General features: G+C 40.1%; 1 protein-coding gene across 4 annotated transcripts in view; it reads right to left on the reverse strand.

Annotated features, from left to right (window-relative positions):
* Nucleotides 1-24303, reverse strand: part of LOC126076824 (rho GTPase-activating protein 20-like) — a 155879-nt gene that overhangs the window by 73680 nt on the left and 57896 nt on the right. For 2 of the 4 annotated variants that reach the window (XR_007517608.1, XR_007517607.1), the window contains 5 exons: nucleotides 21709-21823; nucleotides 19122-19233; nucleotides 17163-17351; nucleotides 15669-15837; nucleotides 11923-14552 (listed from right to left, as the gene is read on the reverse strand). The exons of 1 other annotated variant lie outside the window; for it this stretch is intronic. The gene's annotated coding sequence lies outside the window, so the exon portion shown is untranslated. Of the gene's footprint in view, nucleotides 1-11922; nucleotides 14553-15668; nucleotides 15838-17162; nucleotides 17352-19121; nucleotides 19234-21708; nucleotides 21824-24303 lie in introns of those variants that run through there. One more of the 4 variants, XR_007517609.1, reaches the window with a different exon arrangement.

Raw genomic sequence — 24303 nt, forward strand, 5'->3', positions numbered from 1 at the left:
TTTGACTACTGTGGTGGTATAATAGGTTCTAAAATCAGGTAGTGTGAGGCCTCCCACTTTGTTCTCCTTTTTCAGGAATGCTTTACTGATCTGGGGCCTCTTACCCTTCCATATGAAGTTGGTGACTTGTTTCTCCATCTCATTAAAAAATGTCAGAATTTGAATTGGGATCACATCGTATCTACAGATCACTTTTGGTAGAATAGATATTTTTACAATGTTGAGTCTTCCTACCCATGAACAAGATACGTTTTTCCACTTATGTAGGTCTCTTGGTTTCTTGCAGTAGTGTCTTATAGTTTTCTTTGTATAGGTCTTTTACATCTCTGGTAAATTTTGTTTCTAAGTGTTTTATCTTCTTGGAGGCTATTGTAAATGGTATTGATTTGGTGATTTCCTCTTCGACGCTCTCTTTTTTGGTGTAGAGGAACCCAACTGATTTATGTATGTTTATCTTGTGCTCTGATAGTCTGCTGAACTCTCCTATTAGTTTCAGTAGTTTTCTTGAGGCTTTTCTGTGTATAAGATCATGTCATCTGCAAATAGAGATAATTTTACTTCTTCCTTACCAATCTGATGCCCTTTATTTCTTTATCTTGCCTCATTGCTCTGGCTAGGACCTCCAGCACAATTTTGAATGAGAGTGGTGATAAAGGCCATCCTTGAGTGGTTCCTGATCTCAAGCAGAATGCTTTCAGACTCTCCATTTAGGATGATTTTGGCTGTTGGGTTTGTATAAATGCCCTTTATTATGCTGAGGAATTTTCCTTCTATTCCTGTTTTGCTGAGAGTTTTTATCATGAATGGGTGTCAAGCTTTGTCAAATGTATTTTCTGCATCAATTGATAAGATTATGTGGTTCTTGTCTTTTGTTTTATTTATATGATGGATTACATTAATTGTTTTTCTAATGTTGAACCATCCCTGCATACCTGTTACGAATACCAGTTGGTCATGAATTTTTTTTTTTTTTTTGATATGCTGTTGAATTCTATTGGCTAAAATTTTGTTGAGGATTTTTGCATCTAAGTTCTTGAGGGATATAGGTCTATAATTTTCTTTTTTTGTGGTGTCTTTATCTGGTTTTGGTATCAAGGATATGCTGGCTTCATAGAATGAGTTTGGGAGTATTCTGTCCTTTTCTATGCTCTGAAATACCTTTAGTAGTAGTGGTGTTACTCTTCTCTGAAAGTTTTGTAGAAGTCTGCAGTGAAGCTGTCTGGGCAAGGACTTTTTAAATTTTTTTTTTAATAATTTTTATTGTGCTTTAAGTGAAAGTTTACAAATCAAGTCAGTCTCTCACATAGAAACTTATGTACACCTTACTACATACTCCCATTTACTCTCCCCCAATGAGTTAGCCCGCTCCTTCCTTCCAGCCTCTCCATTCATGACCATTTTGCCAGTTCTAACCCCCTCTCCCTCCCATCTCCCCTCCAGACAGAAGATGCCAAGGTAGTCTCAAGTGTCCACCTGATGCAAGTAGTTCACTCCTCATCAGCATCTCTCTCCAACCCATTGTCCGGTCCAATCTATGTCTGACGAGTTGGCTTCGGGAATGGTTCCTGTCCTGGGCCAACAGGTTTGGGGACCGTGACTACTGGGGTCCTTCTAATCTCAGTCAGACCATTAAGCTTGGTCTTTTTATGAGAATTTGGGGTCTGCATCCCGCTGTTCTCCTGCTCCCTCAGGTGTTCTGTGTTGTGTTCCCTGTCAGGGCACTCATTGTTTGTGGCCGGGCACATCTAGTTCTTCTGGGCAAGGACCTTTTTTGTTGGGAGTCTATTAATTACCTTTTCAATCACTTCTTTTGTTATGAGTTTATTTAATTGTTCTGCATCAGTTTGTGTTAGTTTAGGTAGGTAGTGTGTTTCTAGAAATTCATCCATTTCTTCTAGGTTTTCAAATTTTTTAGAGCACAATGTTTCAGAGTAGTCTGATTTTATTCTTTTTGTTTCAATTGGGTCTGTTGTGAGATCGCTCATCTCATTTCTTATTTGGGTTATTTGATTCCTCTCCTGTTTTTCTTTTGTCAGTTTGGCCAGTGGTTTATCAGTTTTGTTAATGTTTTCAGAGAACCAGCTTTTGGTCTTGTTAACTCTTTCAATTGTTTTTCTCTTCTTTATTTCATTTACTTCTGCTTTTATTTTTTTATTTGCTTTCTTCTTGTGTCTGAGGTTATCTTTTATTTCTCTCTTTCTATTTGTTTTAGTTGTAGAAATAATTCTTTGATTTTGGCCCTTTATTCTTTTTGTATGTGTGTATTTATTGATATAAATTGACCTCTGAGCACAGCTTTAGCTGTGTCCCAAAGGTTCTGATAGGAAGTGTTTTCATTCCCATTGGAATCTATGAATTTCTATATTCCATCCTTAATGTCTTCTATAACTCAGTTGTTTTTGAGCAGGATGTTGTTGAGTTCCCAAGTGTTTGATTTTTTCCCCTGATTTTTCTGTTATTGATTTCTACTTTTACAGCTTTATTGTCAGAGAAGATGGTTTGTAATATTTCGATGTTGTGGATTCTGTTAAGGCTTGCTTTATGACTTAATATGTGGTCTGTTCTAGTGAATGTTCCAGGTGCATTGGAAATGAAAGTATACTTGGCTACTGTTGGGTGGAGTGTTCTGTATATGTCTGTGAGGTCAAGTTGGTGGATTGTCACATTCAGATCTTCCGTATCTTTATTGAGCTTCTTTCTGGATGTTCCATCCTTCACTGAAAGTGGTTTGTTGAAGTCTCCCGTTATTATTTTGGAGCTGTCTATTTCAGCATTCAATGCTGTTAGAGTTTGTTCTTGAAGCCCTGTCATTGGGTGCGTAAATATTTAATATGGGTATATCCTCCTGGTATATTATCCCTTTAATCTCTATATAGTGTCCTTCCTTATCCTTTGTGGTGGATTTAACTTTTAAGTCTATTTTATCAGAAATTAATATTGCCACTCCTGCTCTTTTTGTTGTTTGCTTGATATATTTTTTCCATCCTTTGAGTTTTAGTTTCTTTGTGTCTTTAAGGTGTGTCCCTTGTAGGCAGCATATAGACATATTGTTTTTTTTTTTAATCCATTCTGCCAATTTCTGTCTCTTTATTGGTACATTTAGTCCACTTAGATTCAGCATAATTATGGATAGGTATGAGTTTAGTTCTGTCAGTTTGATGTCTTTTTTTGTGTGTTGTTAACAGTTTCTTTTTTCCACTTAATTTTTTGTTCTGAGTAGTTTATATAATGTCTTCTCCTCTTATTTGTTGTTATTGATTTTGTTTTTGCTGAGTCTTTATGTTTTTCTTGTATTTTATTTTGATGTGTAGGATTGTTAATCTCCTTTGTGGTTTTGCCTTAATATTTACCCCTATTTTTTTAAATTTAAACCTAAGTTTTATTTTTTTACATCACTTTGACTTCCTTTGCTTATGAAAGATCTATGACTACATTTACTAGTCCCTCTTTATTATTTTAATGTTGTGTACTTTCACATAATGACATCACCGTCTCCCTGTTTTGAGTGTTTTTTTTTTCCTTGATTTATTTTTGTGATTTCTCTATTTGGGTTGATATCTGGTTGCTGTGTCCTGTGTTCTAGTATTGGGTTGATATCTGATATTATTGATTTTCTAACCTGAGAACTCCCTTTAATATTTCTTTTAGTTTGGGTTTGGTTTTTATAAATTCCCTAAACTTCTGTTTGTCTGCAAATGTCCTAATTTCACCTTCATATTTGAGAGACACTTTTTTCTGGATATATGATTCTTGGCTGGCAATTTCTTCTCCTTCAGCGCTTTATATACATCACCCCTTTGCGTTCTTGCCTGCATGGTTTTTGTCAAGTAGTCCGAGTTTATTTTTATTGACTTTCCTTTGTAGATGACTTTTTGTTTATACCTAGCCACTCATAAAATTCTCTCTTTATCTTTGGTTTTGGCAAGTTTGATTATAATATGTCTTGGTGACTTTCTTTTGAGATCTACCACATGTGGAGTTTGAGGAGAATCTTGGACAGGTATCCTCTCCTCTTTCAAGACGTCAGGGAAGCCTTCTGCCAACAAATCTTCAACAATTCTATCTGTATTTTCTGTTATCCCTCCCTGTTCTGGTACTCCAATCACTCATAGGGATGACACTTAGGGTTTCTTCATTTTTTTTATTATTACTTTATCTGATTCTTCTTTGAATATATTGGTGCCAGGTGTTTTATCTTCAATCACTAATTCTGGCTTCCACTTCCACAATTCTGCTGCTCTGACTTTCTACTGAGTTGTCTAATTCTGTAATTTTATTGTTAATCTTCTGAATTTCTGATTGCTGTCTCTCTATGGATTCTTGGAGCCCATTAAATTTTTCATTATATTTTTGAAGAACCTTTTTTATTTCTTTGACTACTTTATCTGTGTTTTTCTTGGCTTGTTCTGCATTTTGCCTGATCACTGTCCTGATCTCTTGAAGATTTATGAAGGTATCTTCCTGGAATTACCAAATGTAGAATAAAAAAAAAAAAAAAGCTTTTGAGTTTTAGTTTCTTTGTGTCTTTAAGGTGTGTCCCTTGTAGGTAGGCAGCTTTTTTTTTTTTTATTCTACATTTGGTAATTCCAGGAAGATATCTTCATCTGGAAGATTCCTTGATTCTTTGTTTTGAGAGTGTAGTGTAGTGATTGTAGTCTGTTTCTTTGTGTGATTTGATATTGATTGTTGTCTCTGAGCCATCTATAAGTTATTATTTTTTGTTACTGTATCATAGCTTCTTGCTTTGTTTTGTCTTGATATAACGAAATATGCTGCTTTAGTGAGCTAGCTTGATTATTTGCACCTTTGAAGCTCTAACATCCTGTCACTAGATGGCTAGAGCTGTTACCAGGTATACGAACCTCGGAATCCACTCACTTTTCTTGTATGGGTTCAGCTCAGGTGTCCAGGTAGTTGGTCATCAAGTTCGTGGTACAGGCTCTGTCCTACGGTCTTAGACAGGCAGGGGTGATTGGTGTAGGCACAGGTATCTGGTTGCAGCAAGGAGTGACGCCCTGAAAAAGGCAGTGGGCGACAACCATCCCTCAAGCGTCTGGGAGGAAAGTGCTTCCCTGTTGCCTAGAGCACACAGGTGAGTGGGTTCTGCAGCCAGACCACAGGCACCCAGTGGTTTTGATTATGAGGACTGGGAAGCACCACTTATCCTTGGACCCCTGTTGTGTGTGGCTAGGTGATATAGGTGGAGCCACTAGTCCTCAGGCCCTTGATGTGGGTAGATGAGGACCCTGTTTAATAGGCAAAGCAGTATCAAACATCAAAAACCAACCTCTTTACCATGCAGCTGAATCAGTTGAAGTCAGATCTCAAGCACATGCACCACTACAGTCTTCCAGCCTGGGCCTAATCTCCTGAAATGGCCCACACAGGTCTATGCAGGGACGAGGTATTCAAAGTTTGTGGACAGTTTGTGCCTGGATATGAGCCACTCCTGTCCTGAGCTCCCCAGCTTAGTGGAGCTGGCAGATTATCTCTTCCCCCAATTGTTAATTTATTCCTTCTCCAAGGCTGGGAGAATGGCTCAGGGCATACGGCAGGACTTACCTCAGACCCAGGGAAATTGACAGCCACTGAAGCTGGCTTAAGGGCTAAGGGCGCAGTAAAAAAAAAAAAAAAAAATGGAAGTCCTTAACTTTTACCAAGAGTACTGTTCTTCTCTGGTTCTGGAGGTGTGAATAGACCATGTGGCTCACTGTCTCTCCCTCAGGAAACTGTATCTGGAACGCTATCACCAGCCCCCCCCCCCCGCCGACGGTTGCTCCAGGGGATTGTGCCTGAGGGGTGCTGGTTCCCGCCAAGTCAGGTCTGGCAAATTCTTGCTGCTTCTGAACTGTCTCTCCTTCCCTGCCACTCAGTCTGATTTCCTAACTTTGCCTTTGATGTTTAGTTCTCCTAGCTTGGCATATATATCATCATTTCACTTGTTTTTTCAAGGCTTTGTTGTAAGAGGAATCATTGGAAGCATCTGACTGCTCTGTCATCTTTGCTCCGCGCCTGGTATGTTATGTTTTTTAATGCATCATTACATTTGGGAAATTCACTGAGAGTGTATTTCTATACTGATTTTTTTCTGAAAAAATTTTTAATTCTTATTGTGCTTTAAGTGAAAGTTTACAAGTCACATCGCTCTCTCATACAAAAATTATACACACCTTGCTATATACTCCCAGTTACTCTCCCCCTAATGAAACAGCACACTCCTTCTCTCCGCCCTGTATTCCTGTGCCTATTCAGACAGCTTCTGTTTGCCTCTGGCTTCTCATCTCCCCTCCAGACAGAAGCTACCCACATAGCCTTATGTGTCTACTTGAGCCAAGATGCTCACTCCTCACGAGTATCATTTTCTATCTTATAGTCCAGTCCTGTCCCTGTCTTTACTGGCATTTTTAAAGAGGTAGTTAACCCTACTTGTTGGCTGTAGCAAGTAGCATGGATTTCATAATGAAAAGAAAGTTTACTATCTTTCTAATACTATGTTTAATATGCTTAGAGATAAACAGAAGCCTAATATAATGCTGACAAGATTTATATATTTAGAAGTTTAAAAAAAACTAAAACACATATTAGGATTCTTTGGGTTACACACAACAGATATCCATTTGTGCTTGCTTAAACATAAAGAAACAATTTATAATAAGGATACAGACATTGAAAATCCAAGAAAGGTTTGAGGGAAAACTCAGGAAGAACAAAAACCAAGGTAACTCCAAAGACCTCAAAAGTAAGAGTTCTGTGGTCTTTCAGTTCCAATGGGCTCTCAAGAGATCACTTGGCTTCTGGATCGACCAGCTATGACCAGCCTTGCAGTGTGACCGAACACAGCACTCAGAGTGGTAGGACCTACTTCACACTTGAGGCAATACACAAAAGTAACAGTATAAACCAGGCAAGTCCAAATGCCGTCAAGTTGATACTGGGTCACAGGACTACCACATATGTCAGAGTGGAACTGTCCTCCATGAGGTTTTCATGGCTGTGACTTTTCAAAAGCAGATCACAAAGTCTTCCTTCTGAGGTCCCTCTGAATGAGTTCCAAGTGTTAACCTTTTCATCAGGAGCCAGTGCTTTACCATTTGAACCACTCAAGAAATTGAAAAAACAGATAAAACTTAGTGGTGATTCTTTCTCCAAATAGATATTCTAAAGAATTAAAATGTTTTATCAATAACATTTTGTTTTATACACAGATAAATGTGTCTAAGGGTCTTATACTCATTATAGGTCACTGAACTTATAAATATTCCTTATCCTAATACTAGGCTATAAAGATTTTTAAAAGGTATGTAAAATCATACAGGCTGAATTCAAACATTTCCTTTATTATGTGTTGACATAGTGTTTGTCAGAGGCAAAATGTAAATGTTGCCGGGGAGTTACAATTAGTGGCTATAAAAAGACTAAGATGAGCATTGTGTTAATGTTACCTTTAGCCTGAAGATCTGGCTAAAAAAAAGGAATGGCAAATGAGAGCAATAAGCTCCTTACTTAACTCTACAAAGATATGGTGAAAAGCTACTCATCTCAGTTTGGAGAAACCAAAGATTCCTTTTGAGTGTTAATGCAGTCTTTCTTTTTGGTTGTACTCTAAGAGATGGATTTGAGTCTCAAAGGGAGGTGTGTGCTTTGAGCTTCATTCTCTGATCAGGAATGCTTAAAAAGGAAATCAAAAGAACTCCCTGTAAGTAACTGAATACCTAGGCTGGCTGAGAGACTGTTTATTTAGCTTCCTAGGGCTACTGTTGGGTTGGGTTTAAGGCTACTGTAATAAAGTACCATAAATCAGGTGGCTTAACACAACAAAGATTTATTGTCTCACAGTTTTGGAGGCTAGAAGTCCAAAATGAAGGTGATAGCAGGGCCACCCTCTATGAATGCTCTAGGAAATTCGTCCTTGTCTCTTCCTAGCTTCTGGTGGTCTCTGGCAATCTTTGGTCATCCCTGGCTTGTAGATGCATCACTCCAATCTCCGCCTCTGTCTTCACCTGGCCGTCTTCCCTTTTTATCTCTGTATCTTCTCTTTTTATAAGGACACAAGTCACATTGGAGTAGGGCTCACTCTACTCCAGTATGACTTCATGCTATTACACCTGCAGAGACCCTATTTCCAAATAAGTTGATATTTACAGGTACTGCAGGTTAGTACGTCAATATCATATCTTTTAGGGGTACAGAAGTACATAACAGAGAGGGAGAGAAAAAGAAAGAGAATTCTTTTTGGAAACTGAGGAAACATCTCAGGCATGTGTATGTATGGTGCTGGCCCGCAGCATTAGAGTAGGTACCAGCCCAAGAGGCTAAGATTAAAAAGGCTTGTTACCTGAGGTCTCTAGAAAAGACGAGCTGAGGGAATGTTGTGCTTCAGAACACAGGCTAATACAGCTAATCTGAACTGTGGGCAAACTATGTGTCAGATGCCTCACTGAGCATTTCTCTTGCTTTCTTTCACTTTATCCTCAAAATAACCTAATCAGGTCAGTGCTGTTCTTTCCCTCAGTTTACAGTTAAAGAAATGGAGAGTTACTGGGGTCTTAAACACTAGCAAGCAGCCATCTAAGATGCATCAATTTGCATCAACCCACCTGGACCAAAGGAAAAAGGAGAACACCAAGGACACAAGGTAATTACAAGCCCAAGAGACAGAAAGGGCCACATAAACCAGAGATTACCTCAGTCTGAGACCAGAAGAGCTAGATGGTGCCCAGCTACAACCGATGACTGCCCTGACGGGGAACACAACAGAGAACCCCTGAGGGAGCAGGAGAGCAGTGGGATGCAGACTCCAAATTCTCATAAAAAGACCAGACTTAATGGTCTGACTGAGACTAGAAGGACCCATGTGGTCATGGCCCCCAGACCTTCTGTTGGCCCAGGACAGGAACCACTCCCAAAGCCAACTCTTCAGAAAGGGATTGGGCTGGACAGTGGGTTGGAGAGGGATGCTGGTGAGGAGTGAGCTTCCTGGATCAGGTGGACACTTGAGACTATGTTGGCATCTCCTCCCTAGAGGGGAGATGAGAGGGTAGAGGGGGTTAGAAGCTGGTGAATGGACATGAAGAGAGTGGAGGTACAGAGTGGGATGCCTCACTAGAGGGAGAGCAATTGGGAGTACGTAGAAAAGGTGTATATAAGTTTTTGTGTGAGAGACTGACTTGGTTTGTAAACTTTCACTTAAAGCACAATAAAATTTTAAAAAAAGAAATGGAGACTTAGAGAAATTAAGCAACTTACTCAAGTCAATAGGAGAGTCAGAATTTGAACATAGGGCCTGTGCTCAGAGAATAGATGCTCTCGTGACGCTGGACAGCCTCTCCTTAATGAGAAAGCAGCAAATGTCTTTTCAAATTTATGTCTTTAAAAGCTGCCGACAAGTGACCCCCACATAAAGCCCAAGCTTTTGAACCCTGTAAATTTACTACTCCATATAAACAGATGTCAGCATAAAGAATTTAAGAGGAAAACCAGCCCCTTCCTTGTTCCAAGTTTGCCCTGAAGCATATTAAGTGTTGACAGTTTTTCAGGCAGCACCATGCCTTCGTGAGGCCCCTTGTACCGCATAAAAGACATGTGAGCTTCACTGGGGATGTGAACTAGATTTTTTTTAACTCCTGGCAATTTAGCAGGTCATGTTTGCCAAACCTCTTGAGACTCTTCTTGCAGTTACAAAAAAGGGTATCCCTTATACTTTTGCAAGTATGAGTATTTCTCTATTTGCATACCTATCCCAAGCAGGATTACAGCTATGTTTTCATTTCTATATCTATGTATCAGAATTAAGGTCCCTGGGCAGTCCAAATGGTTTGCGCTGGATTACTTACCTAAAGGTTGGTGGTTCCAACCCACCCAGCAGCACTGTGGAAGAAAGGCCTGGTGATCTGCTTCCATAAAGAAAAAAAAAAAAACCCACTGCCGTTGAGTCAATTCCGACTCATAGTGACCCTGTAAGAGAGTAGAACTGCCCCATAGTTTCCAAGGAGCGCCTGGTGGATTCGAATTGCCAACCTTTTGGTTAGCAGCCATAACTCTTAACCACTACGCCACCAGGGTTTCCCCAGGAAGATTACAGCTGAGAAAATCCTATGGAGCAGCTCTACCTTGTAATGAGTTGAAATCCACTTGATGGTTAACAGCTATATTGGAATTAGCAAGGTAATTTATTACTGTGCTCAGTGTGCATGATAACATTATTAATTATAAGGAACTAATTCAATAATGTTGTTGTTGGGTGTCATCAAGTCGATTCCTACTCATAGTGACCCCACGTGACACAGTAGAACTGCTTCATAGGACTTTCTTGGCTGTGATAATTATGGAAGCAGGTCTCTAGGCCTCTGTCCTGCAGACTGCTGGGTGGGTTTGAACTACCAACCTTTGGGTTAGCAGCTGAGTGCTCAACCACTGTACCACCAGGAATCCTTAAAGTTAATGATAACCAAAGGGTAATTAATACTTTGTAGAGCTATTAATTCCCTTATCGTGTGTGTGTGTTTTCCTCCTTTAAGACACTGTTTTTTTTTTCCTTATTTCTATTCTGATGATTTATATACAGCCCTCAGTATGTTTTAGGAACCACTGGGCAGATACTTAAACCTGTTGTATTCCCAACATGTCTATCACAGTGGTATTTTCCCATTATGCCAGGTGTTAATTGCCTTCAATTTCTGTGCCTCAAATACAGCACTTACAGTTGTTTTAGAATTATTATTTTACGTCTCTGTGTTTCTCTATGATAGCCAATACCCTCTTTTTTTGTTTCCATTTCAGGACCTTGTAAAGTGCTTTAGAGCAGGATTTCTGAAATTAGACATTGTGTAACACCTCAACAATTTTTGCCAAACATGTCACCTTCATGCTTTTTTGCCATAATGTATATATACCACCTGCAATTAATATTTTTATAAACTCAGGATTTATATATACAAATTTATCTATAAGGGGAGTATATACTATTGCAAATGGAAAACCAGAATTACCTGCTTTATTAGATTGTGAAAAGTATTGATACGCTGGCTGTGTTCTTATCTACCCCTAAGCATTAGCTACATACTGGCACTAATCTAAGACTTTATTCTTGATGTAGTAAGATTAATTAAGAGGAATTTTTAAAAGGAATAATTTAATTATTATGTAATGATTTATTACTTAATGTCACTTTGTTACTACTTACAATCATCTGGCTTACAACCCATGACACACTTTGGGAGACACAAACATGCCCCACAAACAGAACACATGTCAACCTGGGTTCAAGTCCTCATTTTCTTACTGTTTACTCTTTGGCAAGCTAGTTAACTCCTTTAAGCCTTAATTCCTCATTGTAAAAGAGGGACAATAATATTCACATTTCAGTAGCGCTTTGAACATGATCACAACGTGGGGCTGCAATTTATTTAGCAATTTGAACACCTGCTATGTGCCAGGCGCACTCCTTGGTGCTCAGAATACAGAAGAGCTCCCAGTAGGGAAGATCTCTGCTCTCATGGGACTTTTCTTTTAATGAGGAAAAATCAACCACAAACAACCGAACAGAAGAGAAAGTTCATTTCAGATTGTGCTAAGAGCTCTGAAGTAAACACAACAAGGGGATGTGAAACAAAGTGACTAGTATTTGAGGAATGCTAATTTCCTTCCTGACTCCCACCCCATATGGTTGGTATTTAAGGACAAAAAAGAAGACTGTCTTGAGAATATGGCTTGTCAACTGAGGTAAGCAAGGTGTAAAAAACTGAATACAAGAATTGCAGTTTAAGACATAATTAAATACATGGCCCAAATTTTAAATTTCTGTTCTCCTCTAAGATCTGCCTTCTTAAATTACTTTCTATAGAACATATTGTAACCAAAGGAAGGTTCTTATCCTGCCTTATGAGCCAATCAAAATAAGATGCCACACCACTAGTTGCAAGGGAAACAAAGTGGAAATTTATTATTTGTGCAAACAAGGAGCAACTTTTTTTGCCTAGCGGCCCAAAGACTACCCACTCCCAGACCTAAGGGAGCTTGGAGCTTTTTGCCCTTCAGTCCCCAGGGGGCGTGACTGGTGCCCAAAATCCGACACCCCAGCCCCTCCCATGTGCCTATTTTGAGATCCAGTGACAGTCATTTCCAAAACATGGGAACTTTTGCTTTGCAAATGGCCGCTGGTGCAACTACATTCCGGGGGACATCTTCCTCTGCAGCTAAGTTCAGGCCTGGAGTCCAGTTCCGGGGGTTACTCAGGTCCTGCCCACGAGGGCGATCTCAGTTCGCGCATGCGCGGGTATTTGGCGCCCAATTAAAACAGCGGTTAGGGCCCAGCGCGTGGTGGGACCCAGCGGCAGTTAGAAACTCCAGCTTGGCGGGTTGGGGGCGGGACGTGAGGAGCAGCGGCGGAAGCCTCCACTGAGTCTTCAATAAGACCTTTTCTTCGACACAGATAACGTTTTATTGTTCATATCAAATTAAACACTGTAGGAACTTCATCACGGTTATGCTGTTCTTTTTTGCTCTCTAGAAGATATTTCATAAGCTCGGTGGGTTTAATTCATGAGTTGATAATTTTGTATTTCTACAGAGACCAAAATCACCAGCTAATTTTTCAGAAGAATTATTTTTGGACAAACTTGAAATAAAAAATAGTAAGCTACTTATCTTAAATGGAATTCAATTCTGTACCTTTTAGAGACCGTCTAAAAACAGGAAATTATTGCTACATTCAACCATCAGCAGAGATTCTCTGGGTGGAGTAGGGCTTGGACCTAAATGTGTTGATCATGACTGAATGGGAAACCAATATGCAATAGTTTGATTTTGTACCTGAAACAAAGGATGGATTAATATAAAGAAAAACAAGGTCTGAGATTTCTAAGACATATTATTTGGCATGTGAAAGATAAATTAACTAGTCTGATCCATTCCGATTAATGTTTGAGGGGAACAAAATCAGGAAAAAATCATCCTCCTTTTCCAATTCTCTTGTCAGTTAGCCACTGCACTCCTTTGCAATGACTTGTATTCTGTTGCTCTTGCTGGATTGTTAACATCCTCCCATGTCTAAATGGCATAATTACTGGGATCAAGATCTTTCAGAATCAATTACAAGAGTACGGAGTTGGGGACAGGACACTCAAAAAGTATTGAAAAGGCAACTACTCTGTTCCTTCTGACTTCTAGCTCAGGCATAATCCAATCCTGCTTTTCCTTCTCAAATAACAATCAGTCCTTTGATCTTTATGAAAGACGGGAAGATCAAACTGATTCTCTGAAGCCACACATGAATGTCTTTCCCCCTCCCACTTCTTCAAAGATCCAATTAAGTTTGGGTTACAGTTATGTTTCCAATGTAATTATCCCACAGAAGAAAATTACTTCATTATTATAACTGCAAAATATTTTTTCCTTTCTTTGCTGTTTTATGTTACATTTCAAAATTTTGTAAGTATATTTTAAATCCATGAGCTTCATATAAATTTTACTTTTTCTCTGGCAACTCATAAGAGGTTTTCATAACAATGCCACAATAGGTGTTTCTTCTGGGTCAGAACCACTACCTATAAAACAAGTAGTTCAGTGCCATTGGCCCATAATTTGCCTTAGAACCATAATGAGTTTTATTCCTCAAAGCAGTAATTAAAAACGTTTAACACACTAGATGATGTAGTAGACATAGCTGTGATCTACTTCTGAACTCAGTATTTGTTATTTGTGCTTTAGCAAGTGAGCCTCTGAATTCTGAATTTCCAGTGGCATATCTATAAAACAATACTTTGCCCACAGTGTTACTAGGAGAATCAAATGAGCAAATGCATATGTGCTGCTTTTTAATAAGCAGTAATGAACTCCACAATGGAAGCTTTTGTGTGTATGTGTATATGTGTGAAAAAACATACACAGCCACATAAATTTTAACAATTTCTACATGTAAAGCTCAGTGACACTGATTATCATCTTCAAGTGTGGAAAAATTTTTGCCACCCTTCTCCAAATTTTTTCCATCACCATTGCCCCATAAGGAAACTCTCGTATCAGGAAACCAGGAAGCTGATGCAGGAGACTGGATTCCTGGCAGGACTGTGGAGAGCGACACACATTCAAAGCAGCGCCACAGGCTGCCATTTTTGAGCGGGGCACCACTGCCTGTTTCCTACTAGGGTCAAAATCTCATGGGCAAGAGATTTGGTTGTGGTGCAACACAGAGGGCTTTCCTTGTTTCCGTGTCCCTGACTGAAGCATTTCAAATCAGTTTGAATTCCTGGTTCATTCTTGTGCGAAGAAATTTGCTTATTTCTGGACAGCATCTCAGGATTTAATCCAAATTCAGCAAAGCCCTGTAAACATTTTGGAAAACACAATAGCTCTCAGTGGTGTCTTATAGATAGGAGTAATACGGAAGAGTCCAGTATGATTATGGATGTTCTAATCTTCAGGGACTCAGAAAATGGTGACAGGTAGTTGCTCTACGTCAGAAAGGGCCTGGGCAGAATCCCGCAGTTGTGACTTTCTGTAAATCACTGTAACTCTTATCAGCTTGTATTCAAGAGGCTGCTCCGTTGTTACTTCTGAATGAAAAAAAAAAAAAGTTGTCTTGGCATAAACATATTCTCAGATACTAGACTCATCTCAGTTCCTGATAAAATGATTTTCTTAAAGATTTCCTCAAAGCACTGAGATAAATATACAACCAAGAAATAGCAAAAATATGAAGGGACGGATGACATGATACTGGTTCTGAATCTAAAATCCACCTTGTAAAATGGGCTGTTGGCAGTTAGCTATGATGTCCAGGCGTCATTGAGACAATTCTGACTCATGTGTTGCAGAGTAGAACTGTGCTCAATAGGGTTTTCATAAAAGTGCCCCTTTTGGAGGCAGATCACCAGGCCTTTCTTCCAAGACATTTCTGAGTGGGTTTGAACTGCCAACTTTTTGGTTATTAGCAGAGTGCTTAAACATTTGCACCACCAGGGACACCTTAACTATGATTAGCTAGACTCAGATAATACTAACTACTAACTCTGGCCTCAAAGAAATCTCTACTAGTTGGCTTTTTTATAACTTTATTTGATATTGTTATCTTATTTAATCCTCACAAATATTCTAAGATTTAGATACCATTTTTATCTGCATTGTAGAGATTAAGAATTTGAGGCTGAGCTGGGAAAACTGGACACAGATAACAGAACTGGTAATGGTGGTACAGGGGTTCACACTCTGAAAAGGCTATTTGACATCAAGTCCTTTTTTCTCAATGATGCTGGTTCTTTTCAAACTGTTTCAAAGAGCACTGGATCCCTGAGGTGCCTCAGGGACCACCGAGCAAGAAGGGGGAGAAATAAAACAGGCAGCGCTTCTGGCCCTTCACCTTGGTTTCAACCAGAGTGCCTCTATTAGATATATCAGGGTTCCATTTAAAGTTCTGTTTGAAAAAGTCTCCAAATCACTGTATCATAACATGTTCTCTCCTGATGCTGTTATAAGCTGCACTAGCAACTTCTTGAGATCATGGACTTAGTCCTATCTTTTCTTTGATCTCACAACAGTGTGTTATCTCCCCCTATCCTTGAGCCACGGTTCTGAAGAAGGAGCAAGAAGAGCTTGGGACCAGGATCATTATCCTTGGGTCATGCTCTGAGGTACAGACAAGTCGCTGTCTTGACATCATCCAAGACTCCTACCAGGCTCACTGCTTCTTCCAAAAGCCATTAAGTTATTCACAGTAGCTGAAGCCTTCTCTGAATCAACACAATTCACTGGTGTGATCATTCAGCTTTCCTCCAAGAAGGAAGGGATGTCTGCTCCAAATATTTTGAAGCAATTTTCAATAAGAAATTGTACAAGAGAAATCTGTAACACAAAAGGGCAAAAATGGGTGTGACAGTTATAAATCACATTTCATATATACATACTGAATCTAACATACATGTGAAAGAATTCTGAGAACAATTCAGAGTTGATATGAAAATATATGAACCATTTTTCACTAAGAAACTATGATACTTTTAAGAGTAGTTTGGGCACAGACTTTAAAATACATTTAATCAGTGAAATAAAGTTCTAATTTGTGTCCTCGGCTTAATAACTAATATATTTATATCAATGGCTACACAGTTAAAATTCAGTAATTTTTAAATAACCCACATAAAGTGTTGGGGGTAAAGATGTTATTCAATTTACGCAGCATCCAATCCATGAAAACTCATGAAATTTACTTCTTAAGTGAAGAAGTATCTTAAACTTGAGAAACGGAATTTCTCTGTGGGCTGACTATGAAGAAATGAGGCAGCTAGGGAGAAAATCTGCCTGTTTGTCCAAGTGCTGTCCTTTCCCAAGCATTGTCTTGCCTTAGGCTTGCTCTGTGGGGGTGCTGGGGAGAAAACTGTGATCTCATTAGGCACCCTGAGGCTCCCTTAGGATGTTCTGGAATCTTTTACTAGTTTCTTCACCCCAGTAGCAGAGATAAAACGGCAGGCAAGTATTTCTCTGAGCGAGCCATTGTTGGCAGAAGTCCAATGTGTGTAGAAATAAGGGCGCTCATATTGCTTGGCCCCCTGGGATGTGCAATGGCACAACTGCAGCAATGTCTAGACGAGCTGGGTGCTGTCATCACTGCCATTCCTCAGATGAGGAGGCTGGCTTGGAGACTTTGCCCAAGGTTACACATCCAGCAATGGTAAGGCTGAGGCTTACCATTGCTGGATGTCTAACTCAAAAGCCCAGGCTTTTCTATCGTATCACCACTTCTTTTTATCTCTCTATGGTTTTGTCCAAGCCCTGGTGGAACAGTGGTTAAGAGCTCGCTGCTAATGAAAAGGTTAGCGCTTCAAATTCCCCAGCCACTCCCTGGGAACCCTATGGGGCCGTTCTACTCTGTCCTATAAGGCTGCTGTGAGTTGGAGTCGACTTGACGGCAACGGGTTTTGGTTTATGGTTTAGTCAGTCTAGGATTTAGTCTCCTGAAAGGGAAAGAAGTCACACAGCTGCTCTGAATTTCCCACTGAAGAACCCATCTTCCCATAACCTACTATGATGAGATAAATGTCTCTGCCATCCCAGAAGAGTGCAATTAAAGCGTACACTTTTTAAAAAATGGTCCTTTAGATAATACCCTGAATTTCAGACCTGAAGTGAGGACCCAGGACGAAATGCATAAAAGTGAGAAATCTCATTACCTTCCCTGTCAATTCACTTTCCAGTCCTGGGCTGCGGGAAGTAGAAGACCAAAGAATGCTTGGGGCGATACACACTGATAAATTATATGCTGTCATCTGACTGGATGCAGAATGTTGTTCAGTGTTGTGTTTAACACTCCAAAAAGGTATTGCAGGAGAACACTGGCTTTTGGCAGTTGGTCTAAAAGCCTTGAAATACAGAAAAACACATTCTTAAAACAAGTCATTTCATTTAAGAACTTGTAAATACAGAGAAAGAGAACGACTTTTTTTTTTGTAGACCATGTCCACAACCCAGGGAAAAATGTAAAAGAATGTAGAATTCTGTCTCATAAAAAATGCTGCCTGAAAAAATCCTGTAACATTCCAGAATGTGCTCAAACTCACAGAAGTTACTGATATTAAAAAGTAATTGCATTTAAAATACTCCCTTTATTTTCAGGGTAACAATAAAAAAATGTTGTCTGACAATGAGAGTCCAAATCTCTACTGAGACATTCTAAGATCCTATGCTCCGCTCTGCTAGGATCCAAGGTCAATTACATTCCAAATCAGTCCGAATGGTACCACTTTCTCATTCAAGTTTACAATAGTATAATTTCCAATGTTCTACGATTTGTAACTGATACAGCTTTTTTTTTTTTCTAATCATGCACTGAAACTGTTTCTATATTGATATTCAGAGTTTTACTTTTTTTTTTTTACAAGATGCTGCAACTTGGAGAAAATATGCTTAAAAGGAATGGCACCAGCAACAGGGAGCCCAGTCCTCATTACTACGGACTGATGATACACCCTTAACACAGTGTGAAGTACACAGGTTTTAGACTAGGAGCAGCAATGAGCTATAGGATGTGACGCTTGATGTACCCGAACGGTCTCCTCTAAAGTGTAATAGGAGTGCAGTTGGTAACACGTGCGACAGACAGCTACAGGACTTGGTGCTCACTGTACTCAAATGGTCTTCTCTAAACTGTAATGGGAATGGAGGTGGTATTTTGTTCCATGGCCTTGGTTTCTGGTGACTTTCACAGCTGTTCCTTAGTTTCTAACTCCTCAGTGCAAATTATGTGTTGTATTGCTAACAAAGGGGTTTATCAAAAGTATTGTGAAGTTGATAATATTTGGAAGTTGCTAAAAGAAAATTGTGCTCAAAAGACATACACAAATGGAACATATTATTGGAATTCTTGGGTTTTTCACAGAAGGAAGGCTTAGGAAATTGAGTTACTGAATACTCTTTCCTATTCTGCCATATTGCACATAACATTCATGATGAGTCCTGCCAGAAATTTCTACTTGCATGGGCATAGACCTGGAATTCTTTGTGATCAGGTCTTGACTGCAATTTGAGCTTCCTTTTTCTCTGAGTCTTGCAGGGAGTTATCACTCCACCATGTTCCCACAGTACCTCTGAGTGTCCCTTTTATAGCACTGAAGACACTTCAGTTTATCTACTTCTCTCTTCCACCAGCCTTTGAGTTTCTTAAGGTGAGGGATTAGGTCCTTCACCTCTGTGTGCCTGGAGACTAGCAGAGTTGCAGGCATGAACAGATACAGAAATGCCTCATTAAATTTGATTCCTGAGCATGGTAAGACTTTCTCTGGTTAGTTAAATATCCGAGAAAGTGAAATCATAACACTGTCAGAGTTAGCCTCTACCACCTCTCTTGGACTAATGGATTTCAATCTCCTACTAATTTCAAATATTCAGAAGGCGGACAATGGTCTACAATTTCCCTATTAGTAAGGTGAGGAGAAAAACAGTAACTGGATGACAGCACCAAGGTAGACATCTGTTTTTAAACTGGCCTCCATGGGTGTGACCACATGAAACTCTCTGGCAGTGGTCCTTATTTAGTAGGCAAAGTTGTACAATAGAAGCTATTTTTTTCTGAGAGTGTTTGTTGGTTGTATTTCTGAGGCATGGCCAGAGTTGAGTACTGACTCCATCATTACCTCTGGATTGCAGTTATTTTCTCCTCCTCACTCCCTTGATCAATTACAGCAAGCCATTTATCACACAGATCAGATGAAAATATGCTTTCTTGGATATTTCTAAAAAAAAGTCCTAAAATAGATGAAAAATAATATTAATCTTATGGCAAACATGTATTAGACAAATGACAGAGATCACATTTAGTTGAAAAATTCAGTTTGGTCCCCACTTCCTTCATAGCCACCCACACTGTGATATCCACAAAGCCTGGCTCCAACTCTTTGCTGACTTGCACACCCATAAGCAGGTGCTTGGATTTTCTCCAACTAAAACTAGTGGCATTAAAGCAGAGTCTGGGCTGTGATGGGAATACAGATAAAGTCCCTTTCTGTCTTGTAAAACCTTCTCTCTATGTACAACTTAGCCAACTGGTATGAACTTACAAGGCATGGTCATAAACACCCTCAATCGTATCATTTTCTTGAAAAGAAATACACATACACATTTTGATTGTCTATTTTAGCCATGGTATTATTCTTAATTCTTGGCAAGGAAAGTTCTGAAACAAGCACCACACAAACAACTACAGACACACACTCACAAACACACACACCCAGGTATAAAACAGGACGAGTTCTTTTGACTTGAGGTATATGTGCATCTTGGGAAAAATCTTCTCTCATAAAATCTTCGTTTTTCTTCTCTTTAAGGATTTTTGTTGTTTCTGTGCTCCCCTGAGTTGATTCTGACTCATCATAGTGACCCCATGTGACAGCAGAGAAGTGCCTCATAGGATTTCCTAGGCTGTAATCTTTATGAGAGCAGATCGCCAGGTCTTTTCTCCCAAGCAGCGGCTGGTGGGTTCAAACCACTGACCTTTTGGTTAGCAGCCAAGTGTTTAACCATTGAGCAACCAGAGCTCTTTACATTAATTTGAAAGGTGGGATAGGATATCATGTTTTCCTTGAGTTTTAGTTTCTTTGAGAAGTAAAATATTAAAATAATAATAATAATGATCAACATTTAGATACAGCAAAACATCAGGCATCTGAGTACTAGAGCTAGAGGCATGCATAAGCGAGCTTCCTAAGAGGTGACTTGGAAAATATGTCTTAATATCTTACAGTTTGGGTATCTTACAGTTGGGCCTATTAAAATTTATTAGGCTTAATTTTTGTGTGATAAAAAGGGGGAGATGTCACATCTTGCTAGCTTCAAAGTCACATCTTTTACCAATGGTCTCACTAAATAGCCTAACCCTACTAGCCCCCTCCCCAGCAAAAAAAACCCATTGCCTTTAAGTCGATTCTGACTGATAGCGACCATATAGGACAGAGTAGAACTGCTCCACAGGGTTTTCAAGGAAAGGCTGGTGGATTCGAACTGCTGACCTTTTTGGTTTGCAGCGATAGTATACCGTGCTTATTAACTACTGCACCACCAGGCTTCTCTTAATAACAGCTACTTCAGGAAATTCCTCAGGGCAACTATCAGGGTAACAATCTGGAAATCATCTAGTCATTCTTTTATTTACTGAGCTTCTATGTGGGCCAGACACTGTTTTGAGTACTGAGGACAGAGCGGTGAAGAAAACGGAGAAGTCCCTTTTCCCTTACCCCTTTACGATGATATTGATGTACACTACCCATTCGTGGTAGCTAAGGCTTCTCACTGTGTTCCCCATGGAGTGGCCCCAATATATCTGGAGGGTGAAGAACACCAGCTATGGCTGGCTCTGGGAGCATGGGGGGCTGGGTGGTTCAGGAGCACCTTTGCCTGAAGTGCACCAGCCGGCATGCACTCAGAGAATATGTCTCCTCTCTGTTTTCCTGGACCCTGTGCTGCAGAGTCCATTGGTGGGAGAGGGTGTGATGAAGCAGAACATGACCCAAGCAGAATATGTCAGGAGAGTTTACTACTGAACATCTATTATAGACAGCTCAATGGCAATCTCAATGGGGTTCTCATCATATATTCGTTTCTGATTTAGGGAACTGTCCAGTTAGTTTTGGCATGGTATTAACAAGAACAAGGTTACAAAGTCTGACTCCCATCAAGCTCTGTCAACTTTAGGAAAAGAAAACTTTAGGAATGTCTAAGATTTATAACCACAGGGGGCCACCCTCTTGCTAGTTCCTGCTTAGAACACAGAAAAAGGCAAGTGTCTACAGATGGGTAACTCTAACTCTTGCTGGAAAGTCAAATCACTGTGTAAGGCATGCACCTTGCAAAGGGGAACACCTAACTTGTTGCTTAGATACCTAGTGTATGTTATTATGGCCCCAGCATAATAGCGATTGAATACATCTTCACTAGTTCATTTATCATATAGCCAAACGCTAATGGAAAACAAGGAAAGACCAAGTGTAACTACGTTTCTAAGATAATTTTAGGAACCTGTTTGTTCAAGCTGTTAACAAGGAGCATAGTTTTGTTCAAACTGTTAACAAGGAGCAAGGTGGTTTCATTACATTCTTTCTCTGTTCCATTCCTTCCCCTTGTAGAAAGGAACACGGATACTTGTGCTTTAGCAGTATCATTACAAAAGTCATCTATTTTTTTAAATGTAAATCTATTGAACTTTCAGAACTCCAATTCTGTACGCACATTAGAAGTCAGGTATAGAAGAGGCATGTGGTAGGCAGCTTCTGACATGGCTCCCTACGATCCCGCTCCTGTGTAACGCCCTCGACTTGAGTGTGGGCTGGACCTTGACTTGTTTCTAGGGAATACAATATAGCAAAAGTAATGTGACGTCACTTCCATGATTAGGTTACAAAAGACTGACATATTAACCCACCTGCCACCAGTTCCTAATTATGCTAAGCTTAACTCTAATTTCCTACAACAAAGAAAACCAGAAGTTGACTGGTTAAGAAGACTCTTTCACTCCAAATATATGTTCTCTTTGTTAAACAGTAAAGAGTGTCTGGAGAGGAGAAGAGTTTGGGTGGCAGATGGTCAATAGGAATGTAAATACATGCTACCAGAAAAAAAAAAAAAAAAAAAAGGCCTAAATCTCAGGGCAACCTGAAGAGTCCCTCTGCCATCTCACTGCTTTGGACAAATCCTTCAGGAAGAAGTGTGAATAAAACACTACAGCCAGTCCTTTTCAGAACACCCTACACCTTCTCCTCAGTCTGACAAAGTCAGGTGACGTTGTTGTGTCCTCTCTGGTCGTATGAGGCATTCCAAACAACACTCAGGCAAGAAAGGAAGCTAGGGTCTTTGGGAGGTGCTGGGTGGCATGCCCTCTGGCTCCAAAGGGTTCCTGTATGTCTCAGGCTGCCTCCAAACCAAAAACCAAACCCACTGCGGTTGAGTCGTTTCCTACTCATAGTGACCCTATAGCACAGAGTAGAACTGGCCAATAGAGTTTCCAGGGAGAGGGTGATGGATTCGAACTGATCTTTTGGTTACCAGCTGAGCTCTTGACCACACACTGCCTGCAGGTCCCTTAATGTGGCCAGAGAGACAGAACCAGAGGAGCACAATGAAGAGGGTCTAGATCAGTTTCCCAAGTCCCTCCCACCCTTTACTCATTAGAGCAATGGTGACCTTACTTCCTCTACATCCTTCCAGCAGGGCACTGCCTCAAAGGAAGCATGCCCCTTCTTCCATTACGAGTGCCCTGTAAGGATTCTCAAGAGACCAATCAGTGAACTCACAAAATAACAATCAGGCAAAAATTCAGCTCAGGCTGGAGGTATAAACAGAATTCTGCATACAGTCTTGGTAGAAGTTTAGCAGTGAGGGGCCACAGCTTTTTCATCCGGGGGCTGGCTAATTTATGCTAATGTACTTGTTAAAAGCTACTGGACAGAGAGGGTGATAGAGAAAAGCAGGTACACACTAGTGATAGAATATTTGTTGCTACATATTTTCATATGGACCAAGGCACAGGTTTGCAAGAAATGTCCACTTACTAATGCATATACGATGTACCATTTACCAAGACAGATTTCATTGTATATAAACTCATGAAGTAATATTAAAGGGGCACTTGGCACTTGACTGGAAATGGAATGTAGAAAATTCTCATGTCTATGGCAAGGCACTTTTGATCTTTATGCCTCAGCTTGAGTTGGGGACTGTGGCCCTATTTCTACCCTGCCTTCCTTGCATCTCCACAGTGCTGGTGACCAGAGCCCTGAAGGAGACCTTCAGAGGCTGTTCTGGACTCAAAACTTTGCCAAAAGCTGGTTGGGATATAAGTTCTATTTTCAAAAAAACATGAGGCAGGAGCCAAGATGGCGGACTAGGCAGACGCTACCTCGGATCCCTCTTACAACAAAGACACGGAAAAACAAGTGAATCGATCACATACATAACAATCTACGAACCCTAAACAACAAACACAGATTTAGAGACGGAGAACAAACTAATACGGGGAAGCAGCGATTGTTTCCAGAGCCTGAAGCCAGCGTACAGAGAGCTGCTCCACCCCCCTGAACTAACCCCGGGAGGGGGACCAGCCGGTTCCACGGGCGGCGTGGGACGCAGCCGGTAGGAGAAGTCCCCGGGAGGCAGTGACTGGTCTTGGAGCAGAAAGAGCAGCGTCCGAGCCGGGGAACCGTCCCGCAGGGATTTGGACTGGACGCAGCAGATTTTCTGGAAAAACTAGTTTCCCAGTGATGGCTCAGAGACAACAATCCATATCAACCCACTTAAAGAAGCAGACCATGACAGCTTCTCCAACCCCCCAAACAAAAGAATCAAAATCTTTCCCAAATGAAGATACAATCTTGGAATTATCAGATACAGAATATAAAAAACTAATTTACAGAATGCTTAATGATATCACAAATGAAATTAGGATAACTGCAGAAAAAGCCAAGGAACACACTGATAAAACTGTTGAAGAACTCAAAAAGATTATTCAAGAACATACTGGAAAAATTAATAAGTTGCAAGAATCCATAGAGAGACAACATGTAGAAATCCAAAAGATTAACAATAAAATAACAGAATTAGACAATGCACTAGGAAGTCAGAGGAGCAGACTCGAGCAATTAGAATGCAGACTGGGACATCTGGAGGACCAGGGAATCAACACCAACATAGCTGAAAGAAAATCAGATAAAAGAATTAAAAAAAATGAAGAAACCCTAAGAATTATGTGGGACTCTATCAAGAAGGATAACCTGCGGGTGATTGGAGTCCCAGAACAGGGAGGGGGGACAGAAAACACAGAGAAAATAG

This window comes from Elephas maximus, chromosome 5 (assembly GCF_024166365.1).
Source record: "Elephas maximus indicus isolate mEleMax1 chromosome 5, mEleMax1 primary haplotype, whole genome shotgun sequence".
NCBI classification, from domain to species: Eukaryota; Metazoa; Chordata; class Mammalia; order Proboscidea; family Elephantidae; genus Elephas; species Elephas maximus.